At 47.4% G+C, this 20,953-nt stretch overlaps 1 long non-coding RNA gene across 1 annotated transcript; it reads right to left on the bottom strand.

Moving 5' to 3' along the window:
* Positions 1 to 6,733: 6,733 nt before the first annotated feature.
* On the bottom strand, positions 6,734 to 14,502 carry LOC147119688 (uncharacterized). The gene is made up of 3 exons (XR_015078057.1): positions 14,223 to 14,502; positions 8,472 to 8,537; positions 6,734 to 7,676 (listed from the first exon to the last, which is right to left on the bottom strand). It is a non-coding gene; the product is annotated as an uncharacterized LOC147119688 (long non-coding RNA).
* Between the last annotated feature and the right edge of the window lie 6,451 nt (positions 14,503 to 20,953).

The raw sequence follows: 20,953 nt of genomic DNA, 5'->3' as shown, positions 1-20,953 counted from the left end.
ACACTTCTTCAAAACTGGAAAGAAAAGAAACTACATCAGAGGCAGGGCTGCGATCGGACAAAAGAATAAAAGAAACAAAAGAAGTAAAAGAGATTAGAAGCTAGACGAGATGGTAATAGGCTGGGATTAGGTGTAAAGTGTACTGGCAGGGCAAAAGATAGCTGCCAGGTGTGAGAGAGAAACAAAAGGAAAGGGGGGCGGAAAGGAGTGGAACAATTACAAGAGAAAATGAAATGGGGGCCGAGCTTATGATCTGAAATTGTTGAACTCGATATTGAGTCCGGAAGGCTGCAGACTGCCTAATCGGAAGATGAGGTGCTGTTCCTCGAGTTTACGTTGAGCTTCCGTGGAACAATACAAGAGGCCAAGGACGGTGAGGTCCGAGTGGGAATGGAGTGGTGAATTAAAATGACAGGCGACCGGAAGCTCGGGGTCACCCTTATGGACTGAACGGAGGTGTTCCGCAAAGCAAAGGTTTGGTCCCGTCCTGGATCAGCAATAAGCACTTGCAAGCGCTCCACCCTTTTGAGAATGCATTAAGTCCGTGCCAGCTCAGACTAGCTGCAGAGGCGTACCCAGTCCCAGTGGACTGTGGACGCTCGAATCACACTTTCATGGGAATAGTGGTGAGGATGCCGGTGTTGGGTCCCACAGCAAAACCCGCCCCGGTATACAGGGTCGAGAACATTGGAGTCATTCAGGGGGGTGCGCACATTCGTTACACAGTGGTCCCGCCTTATGTCATCAGATGGGAGCGTACGATGACAGGCACTGACCTCTCGGGGTGTCGAAGCCGGGGAGCACACATCATCCTGTGTCCCCAGCACTTGAATGCCTTTTTAAAACCACAGTGCGGGTTCAGAGCCGCTAGCGCGAAGCCGGTAAATTGCACCATGGAGGCAATGGCAAAAGGCCATGTGCCCCCGCAGGTGGCATATATCGGAGGTGGGACATACTGTGTTACCACTGCAGCGCCTCACTACCAACATGGACAGCACGGGTGGTGTCCGGTCAGTGACAGCAGTTTCTGTTTCAAACCCAGGGCTGAAGTTCAAGTGGCACAACAGCGAATTGTCCCCATTCCTGTACCTTCCACTGTTCACCTCACTGTAAAAGAGAATTTCACGGATTTACAGTGATTCGTTGCTCATTTTGGTTATATCATTCCCCCTCTCCCCGAACACCTCACCAAGATTTTAAAAGCCGTAATAGTTTCACAGAAGCATTTTTACACACTAGAGCAGAAGGCATTGGAGATAGGCAAAGACATATTAGACATAGTCACCCCACCATGGTGGGACCTGTTCACTAATATAGAGATCCCGCACTGGATTAGAACAGCATCCCACATCCTAGTAGTGTGTCAGGTTCTGATCGTAATATATTTACTGTTCGTGCATTGCAAGAGAGGCAAACTCCTCCAGAGGCATGAGAACACAGGAGAATGGAGAGAACGCTATGTACGAGTGGGTGAAGAGACCCCCGCTTAGGCTGCTAAGCATTAAAGGATAAAGCGTCCCTCCACTCCTGGCTTTGGTTACTATATGATTTAGAGTTATGAATACTGTTGTGTTGTAACCGTTGATTGGTTTTCTAATTTTGATTAACAAAATGTGTATGCAGGTGGTGTAAAGGGTATCGGCCCCTTCACATCTGAAAGATGAATGTGTTATAGTTTAAGGTAGCACTGCCTATGATTGTCCAACTGTACACAATGTAATTTTCTGAAATGGGAACTGCATGTGTCGTGGGGGTTATAGATAGTTAATCACTAGGAATGTTTGGATGTGAGGAATCAGGGAAAATTTGCTCACCAAGGGTTATTGATACTTTAAGCAAGCTATCAGTATCACAGGAGGGACTGTAAGATTCGCGAAATTTTCATAAGTAATCACGCAAGAAGTCAGGGTTAATAAGACAGCTTTATTGACCAAAAGAAGCTTGTACAGAGAAACCTTTGATAAAAGGGCACACAAAATGGCCGCCAGACCTCGTGACCAGCTTCTGGGGCCATTTGAATTTCTGTTGCTGCAAGCCAGACAGGCTTGTGGATTGAGGACATTAAAGCCCGCGAAAAACCAGTTTCAGGAAACCAAAACTCATGGAACTGAGTATACATATTGATTAGATTATAAGTACAGGACAGATTTGGGTAGCAGGATGAGGCCCATCAAGAAATGAGCGGACAATTGAATGAACAATTTAACCCATTTACTGGGCAAAGAGAAGCCGTTTAACAGCCATCAAGGGCCATCTCCAGACCGATCAATATACAAGCCGAGTTACGGTGACAAAGCAAAGACATTATCGGCCCAGGAAGGCCAGTTAAGCTATCACCGACTCCCGTTATGAAGACAAAACACCCCTGCAGAGAGTTCTGCCCGCCAAAATTATTACAAAGACAGGACTATGATTTGGCGGGAGATAAGAATGTTCCAAAAAGGTATAACTGTGGATTGAAAAAAAGTCAAGGAGTAAGCTTCACTTTGGCTTCACTTCTTGGACGCTTCAAAAACGCTTCGGGACAGACTCCATCAGAACCAAGCAGCATTTCGGTTCGGACCGTGTTCGGTGCTCGGGCAGGCAAGGCCCGGCCACGACGAGAAGACGATGAGGGTGGCCCGGGTACTTTTGTCGGGAGATCATCGACGACCCAGGCCGAAGAAGAAGACACCCTGTGCTCCAGCTCTGCTTCAAATCAGAAGGACAATTATGACTGTATAAAGAAAGCTTTCTGGGACCAGCGTCCCGCCCCGAGGAAGACCATCGGGAGATCGATGACCCAGGCCGGAGAAGAAGACACTCAGGGCCCGGCACTCCAGTGTCTCAACATCACATTGGTAATGGATTCACCCATGTGCATCCAGTTCTTAAAGTCACATCGGTAACAGATTCATCCGTGATGAGCGCTCACCAAGGCTGTACCGGCTGCCTACATCGCAGGAGAACCAAGAGGAAAACAAGCTGTGCCAGAACTTTCCAAACCCACGTGACGACGGAAAGCTGTGTCGAAGGGCTGCAAACCCCTTTTCGCAATTCTTAAAGTGGTGAGCATGATCCCGAGTTCCTCAAGTCGAAACTTAGTTAGGTCTAGGGGAGGGGGTTAAGGGTAGTTGTAATGTGTTACCCCTTTTACGATGTGCCGTGTGTTCCCCATTTCCATAGAGTTAAGTTTATAGATGTGTGCATGCTTGTAGTTTCTTTAATCTGTGCATATGACATGTATTTTATAATGTTGCAAACTGTTCAATAAAGGCATCCATTTTGTGCTATTCGACCTGGTCTATTGAGTTTTTCTGCACTACAGCTCCCTGCACCTAAGTCCAAGGTCGAGAACCGTAGGGGCGAGTGGGTCGAACCACTCACGGGTAATTATTGCAAGAAGCCTGGCAGGAGACCAGAGCAAGCAAGAGAAACCCCCTACACGTGTCTAGTAACACATCCCTCCAATTTTGTTCCAGCCAAATTCCCTTTAATCTTTACAGCATATGGTAACATATTGTGATGGGATATGTGCATTCCGTCCTTCACGACCCCAATATTCTGTATTTGGTACACCCCTCGTCCTTGGGCCTCGGGTGCCGTTACCGGTATTACCAATACCAACCCTAGGAGCCCTCCCCCGTCAGGTTTACATTCGACTTGTGTGGGGTTCACCTGAACCATTGCTCTCAACTGGCAATCCGTCAAGCTCCTGCCTGCCACTGCCCGTTTAGATGTACCACCCCCCTTGTGCCCACCAGTCAGGTTCACCCGTAATTGTTGATTTGTTATCCATAAGGGTACTTCCCCTGCCTGTATCACAGAATCACAGAATTACAGAAACCCCACAGTGCAGATAGAGGCCATTTCGGCCCATCGAGCCTGCACCGACACATATCCCACCCGATCCCGGTAACCCCTACACAAACGCATATCCCACCCTATCCCCGTAACCCCACATATTTAATCCCCCTAACACTAAGGGTCAATTTATCATAGCCAATCAACCTAACCCGCACATTTCTCGGGTTTGTTCCACAATCCAGTTACCATATGTGCTACATATGTCATTAGCAGCTGCCTGCTGAGATGCATTGTATTCTTCCTTTATTAATTTATTAATGGTTTGGGCGTGTGTTTCTAGCACTGTAGCTATCTTTTACAAATGTATGATCAGCGTTTGATCCTCAGTTAATTCTTTATCTGTATTTTCACTTGTCTTTTGTAATACAGCTTTAATGCGAGACCCTAGGTCTCTAACCTTTTGATCCAGTGTCGCCAAATCAATAGTATTAACAACTGAGGTACCCATATTAAAGGCAGTTGCTGCACCATTTATCACAGACCTTTTACGTCTCCATATCTGTCTATCTCTTTTACGGTGCCCACCTCCATTCCATGTCGCACCTTGTTTTAACACTTGAGTTAGGTGGTGTTAATGTAATTGTTGAGTTTTCTTAGAACACCACGTAGGTAAGGCCGTATCTGTTAAATCTAGCACGACCGGTACAAGCTCATGTTGCACATTATCATACAATTAGTTTACAAGATAACTTCCATTTATCAAATCATAATTTTCCTTCCATCACTTGGGGAAATATTAACTTAACATTAAGAAACTTAAATTTAATAATGTCCAATATCTTTAAATTTCATACTAAAGTTGTTGCTTGGTGAACTTAAACAGCAGTCAGTGGAAAGGGTTAACTCCTTTGCAGGCTTTTGAAGGTGGAGCAAAACTTTATCAGCCTTACACAATTGCGTCACTTCACGTAAATAAAAAAAAAACTTTCCCGATCGAAAAAGACAGTTGTGTTTTCACACTTTAACTAAACGCGAACACCTGGGCTTCATTGGTCAGATTCCCTTTCCCTTGGCTCCCTTGTCTGCCCATGTATTGCCCTGTTTCTTGGATTGCTTTAATGTACGGTTCATGCGTTCCACCATGCCCGAACTTTGCGGACGATAGGGTATGTTGAACTTTTGTTTAATTCCCATTAGTTTACATATATCCTTCAGTATTTTGTCCATGAAGTGCGTTCCTTGGTCGGAATCTATTTGTAAGGGCACCCCCCTTTGATCAAATCCTGTATAGGCTGGGCCATTTCTGCATATTCTAGGATAAAGTTCTGGCAATTATTAAATAGCCCTAATACCTACTTGACCCCCCTCCCCTCTCTGGCGCGGTCCCTTCCTGCTGCCATCTCTAGCTGCTTGTAAGTACGGGACTGTGAGAAATCAAAGCACGCAGCCAGTGATTGCGTGCAGCTCCTGCTAGCTTTCCGCTTGGTCCTAGTGCCCCTCCCATCTGGCTCGGGCATTTGTCTCTTCCCTTGTGTTATTATGTATCCTAGGTAGATTACTTCATCCTTCCCTACCTGTACCTTTCTAGGGTTTAACTTTTGTCCCGCATTCTGTAGGGCTCCCAGTACCATAGTCAATCAAATATTGTAGAGGGACCTGCCACTATCGGATGTTCTTGTGGAGCGGAGTTATCTTATTCAATTCGGACTACACCAATTTACACCCCGTGGCCACAATGAAAGTCTGGTTTTAATAGGTTAATTTACCTCATAACTCCAATTCAATCCAAACCAATCCCGCTTTCAACCAACCAGTATCACTTGGAAAAGAAAGAAGGAAGCCATTTCAACAAAGAAACAATCACTCATGCCCTGCAAACATTCACATTCAAATTCATTTTCTTCCAGGCACACCGGCAACTGTAACGTCAAGGCCGAAGCCCATCCTCTGCATCAACAATGAACCGACAAAACAAAACAAAATAGCACAGGCTTGCAGAAAACAGTAAATTACGTCATATTTCTTATTGTCCTTTCTTCAGATGTCTTTCCAAAATTCTATAAAAACATTGAATATAACTGGAGGAAAATTCGTTTTTCAACATTTAAACAAATCAAATCAAACTGCTTTGGAAGATTTCACCATAGCAACCGCAACTCCAAGGTTAAATCTTAGGCTGGAACTTAATCTTTTGTTAAACAAATTGTTTTTGTTCTTCTCAGTTTTTTTTTTACACACCAGCTTATCTTAAATTAGTTCAAAGATTTTTTCCAATTCTGGGGGCACAATCTTATTCGCACATTCTTAAAACTTCCAAAATCCAAGAAAAGACAAAAGGGTTAAATGCTTTTATTTTAACACAGAGAAGTGGGTGGAGCTAAAACACACAAAAAAAAAAGAAAAAAAGAATAAATTTAGGGTTTTGCCAACATGGAGGTTATTGACGTCTGTGCCGGGTCAAATGAGATAGCGGATTTGCTGAGTGATACGAACCTTGAGAATATGCTGGAATTTCAGTTTGTGTGAAGGTGTGTGTTGGAGTGTGAACATTTTCCTGGCTGTGAATGTTTAAGAAGTTACAATATTCCTTTGTCTGAAAGTTTGTCCTTAAAAAAAAAAAAAAAAAATTTCTCTACCCCTGCTCCCTCCTGGCCGTCAGTGATTTTTCTGTATCGCGGGGATCCCCTATCCCCAGAGAGACTCTCTTTAAGCTCTCTCCCCTGGCTCACTTCTGGCCATCGGCGACACTTAACCCTTTGCAGGAATGTCCTATCCCCAGAAAGGCACCCTTTAAGCTCTCTCCCCCGGCTCCCTCCTGGCCGTCGGTGATTTTTTTGTATCGCAGGGATCCCCTATCCCCAGAGAGACTCTCTTTAAGCTCTCTCCCTCAGCTCGCTCCTGGTGTAAGATTTGAAATTTTCAGCAATAATCACGCAAGAAAACAGGATAAAATAAGACAGTTTATTGACCAAAGTAAGCTTGCACAGAAAAACCTTTGATAAAAGGGCATACAAAATGGCCGCCGGGCCTCGTGATCAGTTTCTGGACCATTTGATTTCTGTTACTGCAAGCCAGACAGGCTTGTGGATTGAAGACAGTAAGCCCGCGAAAGCCAGTATCGGGAAGCCGAAACTCAGGGAAACAACATACATATTCAATGGATTCTAAGTACAAGACAGTTTCAGGCAAACAGGATGGGGCCCATCAAGATATGGGCGGGCAATGAATGAACACTTAAACCCATTTAATGTACAAAGGAGAAACCGTTTAACAGCCATCAAGGGAAATCTCCAGACCGATCAATATGCGAACCGAGTCACGGTGACAATGTAAAAGACATTAAAAGACATTATCGGCCAGGAAGGCCAGTTAAGTTATCACCGGCTCCCGTTACAAGACAAAGCGCCCCTGCAGAGATTTCTGCCCGCCAAAATATTACAAAAACTGGACTATGATCTGGTGGGAGATAAGGCTGGCCCAAAAGGGTATAACTATGGATTTTGAAAAGTCCATCAGCGCCTCTTCTACCTCGGTAGCTTCGGAATCGATCAAGATGCTTCTTCTTTTAAAGACGCTTCAGACGGACCATTTCGGTGAAAAGACAACGTGGTCGGTGTTCAGCCAGACAAGGCTCGGCCACGACGGGGAGATGACGAGGGTGGCCCGGGTGCTGTTGTCGGGAGATCATCGACGACCCAGGCCGAAGGAGAAGACACCCTCGGGAAAAACGACGATCCAGGCCGGCAAAAAGGACATTCCGGGCCTAGCACTTCCGTGCCTCAACATCCCATCGAGGTGTTGTTCTGTTCCATGAACCCAAATCCACAACAGACTTGGTGGATTTCAGCCATGACGAGCGCTCACCGAGGCTGTGTCGACTGCCTCATCGCCTGAGAAAGAGAGAGAAAAACAAGCTGCGCCAGAAGTTTCCAAATCCACATGACGACGGAAAGCTGTGCCAGAAAGGCTGCGAACCCCTCCTTTTTGCGATTCTGATAGTGGTGAGCATGATCCCGAGTTCCTCAAGTCGGAACTTAGTTTAGGTATTAGGGGAGGGAGTAAGGTTAAATCGTAATGTGTTTCCCCTTTTACGACATGTCGTGTGTTCCCCATTTCCATAGAGTCAAGTTCATAAATTTGTGCATGATTGTAGTTACTTTAATCTGTGCCTATGACATGTATTTTGTAATGCTTCAAACTGTTTAAAAATAAAAGCATCCATTTCGTGCTATTCAACCTGGTCTATTGAGTCCTTTCTCTGCACTACAGTTCTCTGCATCTAAGTCCAAGGTCTAGAACCGTAGGGGAGAGTGGGTCGAACCACTCAACGGTAATTATTGCACAAAGCCTGGCAGGAGACCAGAACGAGCAAGAGAAACCCCCTACACTGGCCATCGGCGATTTTTACCTCGCGCTTCACCACCTAGCACTTTTGCCACCCAGCGCTTTTCCCCTTAGTGCTTTTCCCAGCGCTTTTCCCACCTAGCGCTTTTCCCGGCACTTTTCCCACCTAGCGCTTTTCCCGCCCGAGAGTTTCTAAACTCCTCGGGTCTGTTTGTACCCTAAAACGCATCCTATTGGTCCACACCTGAAGCCTGTTGCTCCTTCACTCACTGTTCTTTATAACACCACTCACCCGATCCGCCTCGTGGGCCGCCACGTTAAGGGTGAATATTGCTACTCACCCCTCCGTGTATGTCGTTGTGGAAGATCGATCATCAGTCCAGTGGTATCCCACTTCTGACACCAAGCTGTAAGCGAGGAAAATCTGGATGGTAAAACAGAACTAACAGACTCAGGTGTTACCCAGATCAATAGTTTATTACGAGTGCACACGGAAGAACCACCTCAGCCAACCCCAGCTGGAGGCACCGTTTTCAGAGGAAAAGTGACAATACAGCTTAGTTTATACAGTTTATTAGACAACACCCACTTATTACTAATGGGGTGTATACATGGGAATATTGATACTTCATTGGTTTACATGGTTAATCAGTCAATTACTAAGCCTGACCTTCGAACTCGAGTACCCCCTGAATACATCAGTGAAAAGCTTAAGAGCTGCAAAGGCATCATTCTAACTTCGCATTCATGAGCTTATCTCTTATTCTTGTTTATCAAAATAGGGAGGCAGGCATCTTCAGCACGACATGGCCTTGCTGAACAAAGCCCTAGCCAAAAAGGGCCAGCTGATTATTCTCTAAGACCTGTCTGCAAAGGTCTCATCAATGTGCCTTTGTGCCTTATCTCTTTCAAGAGGCCTCCTCCAAACCTGTACTCAGGGTAATTTACGAGCAGAGCTTTGGAATGTCCTTGGTCATCTACTTGTTAGTTTAAAAAGAGTTAATATAGCCAAGTATCCCATGGTGCTTTGCATTTCGTTTTCCAGCTAACAAGACTAAATGGTACCTTTCAGACAGTTTTATACCGGTTGAATATTGAGGACCCCTTTATATCCTTTAAACCAAATTTTATCCTAACACCTAGCATTATCCCAATTGATATTTGGGTAATTAAAGTTGCCCAATATCGCCACTCTATAGCTGTTGCATATCTCTGCGATTTCCCTGCAGATTTGCTCCTCTACCTCCCTCTCACTATTTGGAGGCCTATAGAATATCCCCAATAGCAGAATCATACCCTTTTTGCTCCTCAACTCTAACCAAATGGATTCTGTCCTTGTCCCCTCAAGAACATCCTCCCTTTCCAACACTACAATGTCTTCCTTAATCAGCACTGCCACCCCACCTCCCTTTTTTCCTTCCCTATCCTTTCTGAACACCTTGTACCCTTGAATATTAAGTGCCCAGTCCTCACCATTTTTAAGCCACGTTTCCGTTATTGCCACAACATCATATTGCCGCATGGCTAATTGTGCTTGTAGCTCACCAACCTTATTCACCACACTTTGTGCGTTTATGTACATGCATTCTAAACACAGTTTTGAATTTTTCAAAATCATTCTTAGTCTGCACCTATCTAATATGGTAATAGTTCCACCTCTAGTATACAGTCAGATTGTGTTTTTGCTGATCTTAATAACCCCTATACCTGGGCTGGAGATTAATATTCTGTATAAATAGTGAATAATGCTCCTTTGTTTCAAACACAGTGTATTGAATATTTGATTTCTCCATGATAAGAGGAGACTTCACAGAATCACAGAATCACAGAAACCCCACAGTGCAGATAGAGGCCATTTCGGCCCATCAAGCCTGCACCGACACATATCCCACCTGATCCCCGTAACCCCTACACCAACACATATCCCACCCTATCCCCGTAACCCCACGTATTTAATCCCCCTAACACGAAGGGTCAATTTATCACAGCCAATCAACCTAACCCGCACATCTTTGGACTGTGGGAGGAAACCGGAGCACCCGGAGGAAACCCACGCAAACACGGGGAGAATGTGCAAACTCCACACAGACAGTCACCCGAGGCCGGATTCGAACCCGGGTCCCTGGCGCTGTGAGGCAACAGTGCTAACCACTATGCCACCGTGCTTATTGATGTTCTGTTACTGACTGCTCCATTTTTGGGCTTTTCTTACTCTTGATTATACCAATTCTCACCAATTCACCTGCTACCACATCTAACCCCAAGCTGGTTCTGTTTGACTACATGGCTTGTGGCTGTCATAGACTGAACTACAGTTTCTCAATTTACACTCATCTGAAATTCCTTTCAACCAACCCTTGAAAGAACTCTCTTCCTTAAGATTTGAAATCAGTTATTGTGTGCATGGTTTAACACTTCTTGGTTGCGGTTAGTACAACTCCTCCACAGATACTGCATGTGAAACCCTTTGAAATGTTCAGATCTTTGACATGGTCTTTGCTGATTGTGATGGTGTCCTTGATTTAATCTCCTGGAACTAACATACCGTGCACTATTTCCTCCATCGAGATCATTGTTTCAAATACTGAGCTTGAGCACAGAGCTTGGAGACAGAGCCGGGAGATTCGCAAACGCAGTGATTCACAAGCAGAATGGATGCAGGAATTGGTGGAGAGGAAGAAGGTGGTGGAGATGTCTGAGTGAAAAGGAGGAGTGGAGCCACAGAACCCAAGTTAATAGGCACGAGAGCGGAGCTGTGGGACAGCAAGAGGAGCGGCCGCAGATAAAGACAGGCCCAAAAGCCCGGAGGGAGCGCCAGTGTCAGAGAGGGGGGTAAATGACCTCAGCACAAGGGAAGGAGCAGATTGGGGAGAGATTGTTTTACGTCTCGAGTTTATTTCTGTTAAGTTACTTTAAAAAAGTTAGTTAATAGTCAAATAATTAAAGGCACGGCAGAGTAACTCGGTCCAGCGGATGCACATCCTGTGCCTTTCCACCATCTAAAAGGCACAATTCAGGAGTGTGCTGGAATACTCTCCACTTGCCTGGATGAGTGCAGCTCCAACAACACTCAAGAAGCTCGACACCAAAGCAGCCCGCTTGATTGGCACCCTATCCACCACCTTAAACAATCACTCCCTCCACCACTGGCGTACCGTGGCTGCAGTGTGTACCATCTACAAGATGCACTGCAGCAACTCGCCAAGGCTTCTTTGGCAGTACCTCCCAAACCCGCGACCACTTCCACCTAGAAGGACAAGGGCAGCAGGTGCATGGGAACACCACCACCTCCAAGTAACCCTCCAAGTCACACACCATCCTGACTTAGAAGTATATCGGCCGTTCCTTCATCGTCACTGGGTCAAAATCCTGGAACTCACTCCCTAACAGCACTGTGGGAGTACCTTCACCACATGGACTGCAGCGGTTCAAGAAGCTGGCTCACCACCACCTTCTCAAGGGCAACTAGGGATGAGCAATAAATGCTGGCCTTGCAAGCGCAGCCCACATCTTATGAATGAATAAAACAAAATAGTGGGAACTCCAGGATGCTTCCCATGTCCTGGACAACCACGTGTGCAGGAGGTGTCATCAGCTGGAGGAGATCGAGCTCTGGGTTTCGGAGCATGAGCAGCAGCTGGTGTCACTGCGGTGCATCCGTGAGGCTGAGAGCTGTGTGGATAGGATGTTTCAGCAGGTGGTCACCCCGCAGCTAATGACTCTGCAGGCAGAGAGGGAATGGGTGACTGCTAAACAGAAGAGGAGGACCAGGCAGGTAGTGCAGGAGTCCCTGGAGTGCATCTCGCTCTCCAACCAGTATTCTGTGCTGAGTACTGTTGAGGGCGATGGTTCCTCTGTGGAGTACAGCCAGAGCCAAGTCCATGGCACCACAGGTGTCTCAGCTGCACAGGGGTGGAGGAGGAAGACAGGGAAAGCAATAGTGGGAGGGGATTCAATAGTTAGCGGAGCAGACAGGCGTTTCTGCAGCTGCAGACCTGACTCCAGTATGGTATGTTGCCTCCCTGGTGCCAGGGTTAAGGATGTCACTGAGTGGATGCAGGACACTCTGAGGGGGGGGAGTGTGAACACCCAGAGGCTGTTGTCCATATCAGTACCAACAACGTAGGTAGAAAGAGGGATGAGGTCCTGCAGATAGATTTTAGGGAGCTGGGAAAGAGATTAAAAAGCAGAATCTCAAAGGTAGTAATCTCTGGATTACTCCCAGTGCCACGCGTGAGTGAGTATAGAAATAGGAGGATAGAGCAGATGAATGTGTGGCTGGAGAGACAGTGCAGGATGGAGGGATTCAGATTCCTGAGGAATTGCGGCCGATTCTGGAGGAGGTGGGATCTGTACAGGCCGGACAGGATGCAGCTCAACAGAGCTGGGACAAATATCCTCGTGGGAAGGTTTGCTGGTGTGGCAGTATTTGTTAAGGAGAATGTTACAGTGCTGGAGAGGGAGGATGTCCTGGAGGGGTCAAGGACATAATCTATACGGCTGGAGTTAAGAAGAAATAGAGGTGCCATTACACTACGAGGTATATTCTATAGACCACCAAATAGTGGGAAAGATATGGAGGAGCAAATTTGCAGAGAAATTACAGAGAGGTGCAACAACTATAGAGTAGTGATAATGGGGGACTTCAACTATCCTAATATAGACTGGGATCATAGTAGTGTTCAGGGCAGAGAAGGGGAAGAATTTCTGAAGTGTGTTCAGGAGAACTTTCTTGATCAGTATGTTTCTGGCCCAATGAGGGAGGAGGCATTGCTGGATCTGGTTCTGGGGAATAAGGTGGGTCAAGTGGAGCAAGTGTCAGTAGGTGAACATTTAGGGAACAGTGATCAGAGTATCATAAGGTTTAGATTTGCTATTGAAAAGGATAGGGAGCAATCTGGAGTAAAAATGTTTAACTGGGGGAAGGCCTATTTCAGTGGGATGAGAACGGATCTGGCCTGGGTAAACTGGAATCAAAGATTAGCAGCAAAACAGTAATGGAACAATGACACATTCATTACAGGCCTCAAGATCAACCCACACAGGGACATTGCTGTCAGTGAAGAGAGACAAGAAAGACCAAAGTGCCGTTTGCCCCTCTCAGTGTGGCCCTGAAGGACTGTGTCCAGGCTGTAGTTCTGTACCCGCCGTACGATCCTCCCCCCAGATTGTCCTTTCTGAGCTCCAGCCAGGTGATGCTAAACACTCAGGTGGGAATGACAAAAATCTACAACAATGTGTTTAAAGCAAAGCTGATTTATTTGACATATTCCAGAATATTAATAACCCCTGTAACTGGGCTGGGGTTTAATATCAGCAGAAACAAACCCCGACTGTCAGAATGAACATGGTTCAGTCCTGGATGTGATTAACAGCTGCAAAAACATCAGAATCCAACCCCTACAGTCACTTGTGAACTCGCTGGTGTTTCAGCAGGTTGGATGACTGAGTGAATCCCTTCCCACATTCAGAGCAGGTGAACGGCCTCTCCCCAGTGTGAACTCGCTGGTGTGTCAGCAGGATGGCTGACTGAGTGGATCCCTTCCCACATTCAGAGCAGGTGAATGGCCTCTCCCCAGTGTGAGTGCGCTGGTGTACAGTGAGGTGAGATGATCGCCTGAACCCAGTCCCTCAGTGAGAGCACCTGAACGGTCTCCCGTCAGTGTGAACATGTTGATAGGACGTCAGTTCCCTGGAACTTATATAGCACTTCCGCAGTCCGGGTGTTTAAAAGGTCTCTCGTCAGTGTGAACTCATCAGTGCTGCAGCAGGTGGGATGACGGAGTGAATCCCTTCCCACATCAGTGCAGGTGAATGGCCTCTCCCCAATGTGAACTCGCTGGTGTGTCACCAGGGAGGATGACTGAGTGAATCCCTTTCCACACTCGGAGCAGGTGAACGGTCTCTCCCCAGTATGAGTGCACTGGTGTACAGTGAGGTCAGATGATCGCCTGAACCCAGTTCCGCAGTGAGAGCACCTGAACGGTCTCTCGTCAGTGTGAACATGTTGATGGCACATCAGTTCCCCGGAACTTTTATAGCAGTTCCCGCAGTCCGGGCATTTAAAAGGTCTCTCGTCAGTGTGAACTCACCAGTGCTGCAGCAGGTGGGATGAATTAGTGAATCCCTTCCCACACTCAGTGCAGGTGAATGGCCTCTCCCCGGTGTATTCAGCTCAGACGGGTAGTTGAATCGCTTCCCACGGAACCACATTTACATGGTTTCTCCCCGGTGTGACTGCGCTTGTGTCTCGACAGGCCGGAGGATCGGCTGAAGCCTCGCCCACACACAGAACATGTGTACAGTTTCTCCCTGCTCTGAACGGTGCTTTCTGCTTCCATGCTCAAAGGTCCTGATGAATTAAGCGACTCTGTCAGATCTGGAAATGAAGTTTGGTTTGAGATTCCCGTCTGAAAAGCCACCTCTTCTAATACCCTGTAGAATTAATTTCAAACAGGAAAAAGGGAGGGTGAGAGAGAATCCACAAAAACACAAAAGCAGGTTGTGAAATTGAGCTCAATGAATCTGGGAATTTGTGGGTCCGGCACCAGAAAAAAGTGACCATGAAAGCTGCCGGATTGTCGTAAAAACCCAACTGGTTCACTAATGTCCTTCAGGGAAGGGAACCCGCCACCCAGTCTGGGCCTACACAAGACTCTGGCCTCTATGGGAGGAGAGAGAGCGAGGTGGGAGGGGGAGGGGTGAAGGAGTGTGACTTTATACATCAGCAACTCGACTAGAACTTTGACAGACCCTCCCAAACACGTGACCTCCACCACCTAGAAGGACAAGGGCAGCAGGTGCATGAGAACACCATCATCTCCCAGTTCCCCTCCAAGTCACACACTGTCCTGATTTGGGCATATATCGCCGTTCCTACATCGTCGCTCGGTGAAAATACTGGAACTCCTCACCGAACAGCATTCTGAGAGTACCTTCACCACATGGACTGCAGAGGTTCAAGAAGAAGGCCCAGCATCACCTTCTCAACGGGCAACTGGGTACTGGCAATATCTGCTGGCCCTGCTAGTGACACCCACATCGAATTAATTTTAAAAATCTGTACATATAAAATGGATTGAAGGCCTCTACAGAAATACTTGTTCCTAAAACGATAATCTTTTACACTGTACAGACAATGTCTGTTTAGCAAATTAATCTCCCTTAGAATCCAACTCCCTTTACAGTCCAGCATTGGAAATTGTTGGGTCCCACTGGGCTCAGAGGTACTGGGGGTTAAACCCGGCAGATTCTGCCCCCTCTCCACTCCAGCTCAAACTGCTGCAACAAGAAAGCCCCACACAGGAGGCCAGGGACCGAGTTCCACATCCACCACCCACCGTGATGCTAACTGGCTCTGAATTGCTCCCTCTGCTGTATAAATGCAAGTTGTCATGTTTCTTGTCTGGGGGAGGCGCTGCACCCTGGGGTTAATGGTGCCGGTATCCTGGGCACACGTCCGCTGGCTCTGACTCGGGGCCTGAGAACCACAATCAGTGTTGCTGAGGGATTCCAACCCTGGGACTGTACATGGGGATTCCAACCCTGGGACTGTACATGGGGATTCTAACCCTGGGACTGTACATGGGGATTCCAGCCCTGGGACTGTACATGGGGATTCCAGCCCTGGGACTGTACATGGGGATTCTAACCCTGGGACTGTACATGGGGATTCTAACCCTGGGACTGTACATGGGGATTCTAACCCTGGGACTGTACATGGGGATTCTAACCCTGGGACTGTACATGGGAATTCCAAACCTGGGACTATACATGGGGATTCCAAACCTGGGACTGTACATGGGAATTCCAAACCTGGGACTGCACATGGAGATTCTAACTCTGGGACTGTACATGGGGATTCCAACACTGGGACTGTACATTGGAATTCTAACGTTGGGTCTGTACATGGGGATTCTAACCCTGGGACAGTACATGGGGATTCCAGCCCTGGGACTGTACATGGGGATTCCAAACCTGGGAATGTACATGGGGATTCTAAACCTGGGACTTTAAATGGGGATTCTAACCCTGGGACTGTACATGGGGATTATAACCCTGGGAGTGAGAGAGAGAGACTGGGAACAAATGAGATAGAGATTGGGGGTGTGAGAGAGAGAGATTGGGAATGTGAGAGAGAGAGACTGGGAGTGTGAGAGAAAGAGAGACTGGGAGTGAGAGCGAAAGAGATTGGGAGTGTGAGAGAGAGAGAGTGATTGGGAGTGTGAGAGAGAGAGAGAGAATGGGAGTGTGAGAGAGAGAGATTGGGAGTGTGAGAGAGAGAGACATTGGGAGTGTGAGAGAGAGAGAGAGATTGGGAGTGTGACAGAGAGAGAGATTCGGAGTGAGAGAGAGAGAGGTTGGGAGTGTGAGAGAGAGAGAGACTGGGAGTGAGAGAGAGAGATTGGGAGTGAGAGAAAGAGACACTGGGAGTGAGAGAGAGAGATTGGGAGTGAGAGAGAGAGACACTGGGAGTGAGAGAGAGAGAGATTGGGAGTGTAAGAGAGAGAGATTGGGAGTGAGAGAGAGAGATTGGGAGTGTGAGAGAGAGAGATTGGGAGTGTGAGAGAGAGATTGGGAGTGTGAGAGAGAGAGATTGGGAGTGTGAGAGAGAGAGAGAGATTGGGAGTGTGAGAGAGAGAGATTGGGAGTGTGAGAGAGAGAGAGAGAGATTGGGAGTGTGAGAGAGAGAGAGATTGGGAGTGTGAGAGAGAGAGAGATTGGGAGTGTGAGAGACAGAGATTTGGAGTGTGAGAGAGATTGGGAGTGTGAGAGAGAGATGGGGAGTGTGAGAGAGAGAGAGACTGGGAGTGTGTGAGAGAGAGAGACTGGGAGTGTGAGAGAGAGAGAGACTGGGAGTGTGAGAAAGAGAGAGACTGGGAGTGTGAGAGAGAGAGAGATTGGGAGTGTGAGAGAGAGAGAGATTGGGAGTGTGAGAGAGAGAGAGGTTGGGAGTGTGAGAGAGAGAGAGATTGGGAGTGTGAGAGAGAGAGATTGGGAGTGAGAGAGATTGGGAGTGTGAGAGAGGGAGAGATTGGGAGTGAGAGAGAGAGATAGGGAGTGTGAGAGAGAGAGACTGGGAGTGTGAGAGAGAGAGATTGGGACTGTGAGAGAGAGAGATTGGGAGTGTGAGAGAGAGAGATTGGGAGTGTGAGAGAGAGAGAGTGACTGGGAGTGTAAGAGAGAGAGGTTGGGGGTGTGAGAGAGAGAGATTGGGAGTGTCAGAGAGAGAGATTGGGAGTGTGAGAGAGAGAGACTGGGCGTGTGAGAGAGAGATTGGGAGTGTGAGAGAGAGAGAGATTGGGAGTGTGAGGGAGAGAGACTGGGAGTGAGAGAGAGAGAGAGAGACTGTGAGTGATAGAGAGAGAGATTTGTGGTGTGAGAGAGAGAGATTGGGAGTGTGAGAGAGATACGGGGAGTGTGAGACAGAGAAAGACTGGGAGTGAGAGCGAGGGAGATTGGGAGTGTGAGAGAGAGAGAGAGAGATTGGGAGTGTCAGAGAGAGTGATTGGGAGTGTGAGAGAGAGAGAGATTGGCAGTGTCAGAGAGAGAGATTGGGAGTGTGAGAGATAGAGAGATTGGGAGAGAGAGAGAGTGAGATTGGGGGTGTGTGAGAGAGAGATTGGGAGTGTGAGAGAGAGAGATTGGGAGTGTGAGAGAGAGAGACTGGGAGCGTGAGAGAGAGATTGGGAGTGTGAGTGAGAGAGATTGGGAGTGTGAGAGAGAGATTGGGTGTGTGAGAGTGAGAGAGACTGGGAGTGAGATCGAGAGAGATTGGGAGTGTGAGAGAGAGAGAGATTGGGAATGTGAGAGAGAGAGAGATTGGGAGTGTGAGAGAGAGATTGGGAGTGTGAGAGAGAGAGAGACTGGGAATGTGTGAGAGAGAGAGACTGGGAGTGTGACAGAGAGGGAGACTGGGAGTGTGAGAGAGAGAGAGACTGGGAGTGTGAGAGAGAGAGAGATTGGGAATGAGAGAGAGAGAGAGACTGGGAGTGAGAGAGAGAGAGAGATTGGGAGTGTGAGAGAGAGAGAGATTGGGAATGAGAGAGAGAGAGAGACTGGGAGTGAGAGAGAGAGAGGTTGAGTGTGTGAGAGAGAGAGATTGGGAGTGTGGGAGAGAGAGACATGGAATGTGTCAGAGAGAGAGACTGGGAGTGTGAGAGAGAGGGAGAATGGGAGTGTGAGAGAGAGAGAGAGACTGGGATTGTGAGAGAGAAAGTGATTGGGAGTGTGAGAGAGAGAGAGATTGGGAGTGTGAGAGAGAGAGAGATTGGGAGTGTGAGAGAGAGAGAGATTGGGAGTGTGAGAGAGAGAGAGAGAGATTGGGAGTGTCAGAGAGAGTGATTGGGAGTATGAGAGAGAGAGAGATTGGCAGTGTCAGAGAGAGAGATTGGGAGTGTGAGAGAGAGAGAGATTGGGAGAGAGAGAGAGTGAGATTGGGGGTGTGTGAGAGAGAGATTGGGAGTGTGAGAGAGAGAGATTGGGAGTGTGAGAGAGAGAGACTGGGAGCGTGAGAGAGAGATTGGGAGTGTGAGTGAGAGAGATTGGGAGTGTGAGAGAGAGATTGGGTGTGTGAGAGTGAGAGAGACTGGGAGTGAGATCGAGAGAGATTGGGAGTGTGAGAGAGAGAGAGATTGGGAATGTGAGAGAGAGAGAGATTGGGAGTGTGAGAGAGAGATTGGGAGTGTGAGAGAGAGAGAGACTGGGAATGTGTGAGAGAGAGAGACTGGGAGTGTGACAGAGAGGGAGACTGGGAGTGTGAGAGAGAGAGAGACTGGGAGTGTGAGAGAGAGAGTGATTGGGATTGTGAGAGAGAGAGTGATTGGGAGTGTGAGAGAGAGAGAGATTGGGAGTGTGAGAGAGAGAGAGATTGGGAGTGTGAGAGAGAGAGAGATTGGGAGTGAGAGAGAGAGAGAGACTGGGAGTGAGAGAGAGAGAGGTTGAGTGTGTGAGAGAGAGAGATTGGGAGTGTGGGAGAGAGAGACATGGAATGTGTGAGAGAGAGAGACTGGGAGTGTGAGAGAGAGGGAGAATGGGAGTGTGAGAGAGAGAGAGAGACTGGGATTGTGAGAGAGAGAGTGATTGGGAGTGTGAGAGAGAGAGAGATTGGGAGTGTGAGAGAGAGAGAGATTGGGAGTGTGAGAGAGAGAGAGATTGGGAGTGTGAGAGAGAGAGAGGTTGGGGGTGTGAGAGAGAGAGATAGGGAGTGGGAGAGAGAGACAGATTGGATGTGTGAGAGTGAGAGAGATTGGTAGTGTGAGAGAGAGAGATTGGGAGTGTGACAGAGAGATTGTGAGTGTCAGAGAGAGAGAGATTGGGAGTGAGAGAGAGAGAGACTGGGAGTGAGAGAGAAAGAGATTGGGTGTGTGAGAGAGAGAGATTGGGAGTGTGGGAGAGAGAGAAATGGAATGTGTGAGAGAGAGAATAGAATATGCGATCAATGTCTGGCCGGCGAGGTTGAAACAGAGATGCATTTCCTCCTAAAATGCGAAAAATTCAACACATCAAGAAACATATTATTCAACAAGCTAAGCCAAACAACCCCAGATTTCAAGGAATTGGATGACCTGTCAAATTTGAGATTAGTCCTAGGAGAAGGAGACAGACCATACCTAGGGGCCAAATATGTAACAACATGTCACAACCTGAGGACTGTTTAAAATTAAGACTGTTTAAAATTAATATTGAACGTACCAAATGAAGTACAAAGACTGTTTAAAATTAATATTGTTTAAAAGTAATATTGTATGTACCCAACAAATGTCAAATCGATTGACACCTACAGAATGTTGGAAAACTGTACCCTTTTGCTATGTAAGCTTTGGCAATATGGTTCTCTGTAAACTTTCATGCCAATAAAGCATTTGAACTGAACTGAACTGAACTGAACTGAGAAAGAATAGTAGTGTGAGAGAGAGTGATTGGGAATGTGAGAGAGAGAGATTGGGAGCGTGAGAGAGAGAGAGATTGGGAGTGTGAGAGAGAGAGAGATTGGGAGTGAGAGAGAGATTGGGAGTGTGAGAGAGAGAGACTGGGAGTGAGAGAGAGCGATTGGGTGTGTGAGAGAGAGAGATTGGGAGTGTGAGAGAGAGAGAGATTGGGAGTGAGAGAGAGAGATTGGGAGTGTGAGAGAGTTAGAGATTGGGAGTGTGAGAGAGAGAGAGATTGGGATTGTGAGAGAGAGATTCGGAGTGTGAGAGAGAGAGAGATTGGGAGTGTCAGAGAGAGTGATTGGGACTGTGAGAGACAGAGAGATTGGGAGTGTCAGAGAGAGAGATTGGGAGTGTGAGAGAGAGAGAGATTGGGAGTGTGAGAGAGAGAGACTGGGAGTGTGAGAGAGAGAGATTGGGAGTGTGAGAGAGTTAGAGATTGGGAGTGGGAGAGAGAGAGAGATTGGGAGAGTGAGAGAGAGATTGGGAGGGTGAGAGAGAGAGAGATTGGGAGTGTCAGAGAGAGTGATTGGGACTGTGAGAGAGAGAGAGATTGGGAGTGTAAGAGAGAGAGATTGGGAGTGTGAGAGAGAGAGAGATTGGGACTGTGAGAGAGAGAGACTGGGAGTGTGAGAGAGAGATTGGGAGTGTGAGAGAGAGTGATTGGAAGTGTGAGGGAGAGAGACTGGGAGTGAGAGAGAGAGATTGGGAGTGGGAGAGAGAGAGAGATTGGATGTGAGAGAGAGAGAGAGATTGGGAGTGTCAGAGAGAGAGATTGGGAGTGTGAGAGAGAGAGAGATTGGGAGTGAGAGAGAGTGAGATTGGGGGTGTGTGAGAGAGAGATTGGGAGTGTGAGAGAGAGAGATTGGGAGTGTGAGAGAGAGAGACTGGGA

Source organism: Somniosus microcephalus, chromosome 4 (genome assembly GCF_052327205.1).
Source record: "Somniosus microcephalus isolate GS21.2 chromosome 4, FLI_Smic_1.0, whole genome shotgun sequence".
NCBI classification, from domain to species: domain Eukaryota; kingdom Metazoa; phylum Chordata; class Chondrichthyes; order Squaliformes; family Somniosidae; genus Somniosus; species Somniosus microcephalus.
Note: the sequence above shows the minus strand (reverse complement) of the source record. Positions and strands in the feature narration are given on the sequence as shown.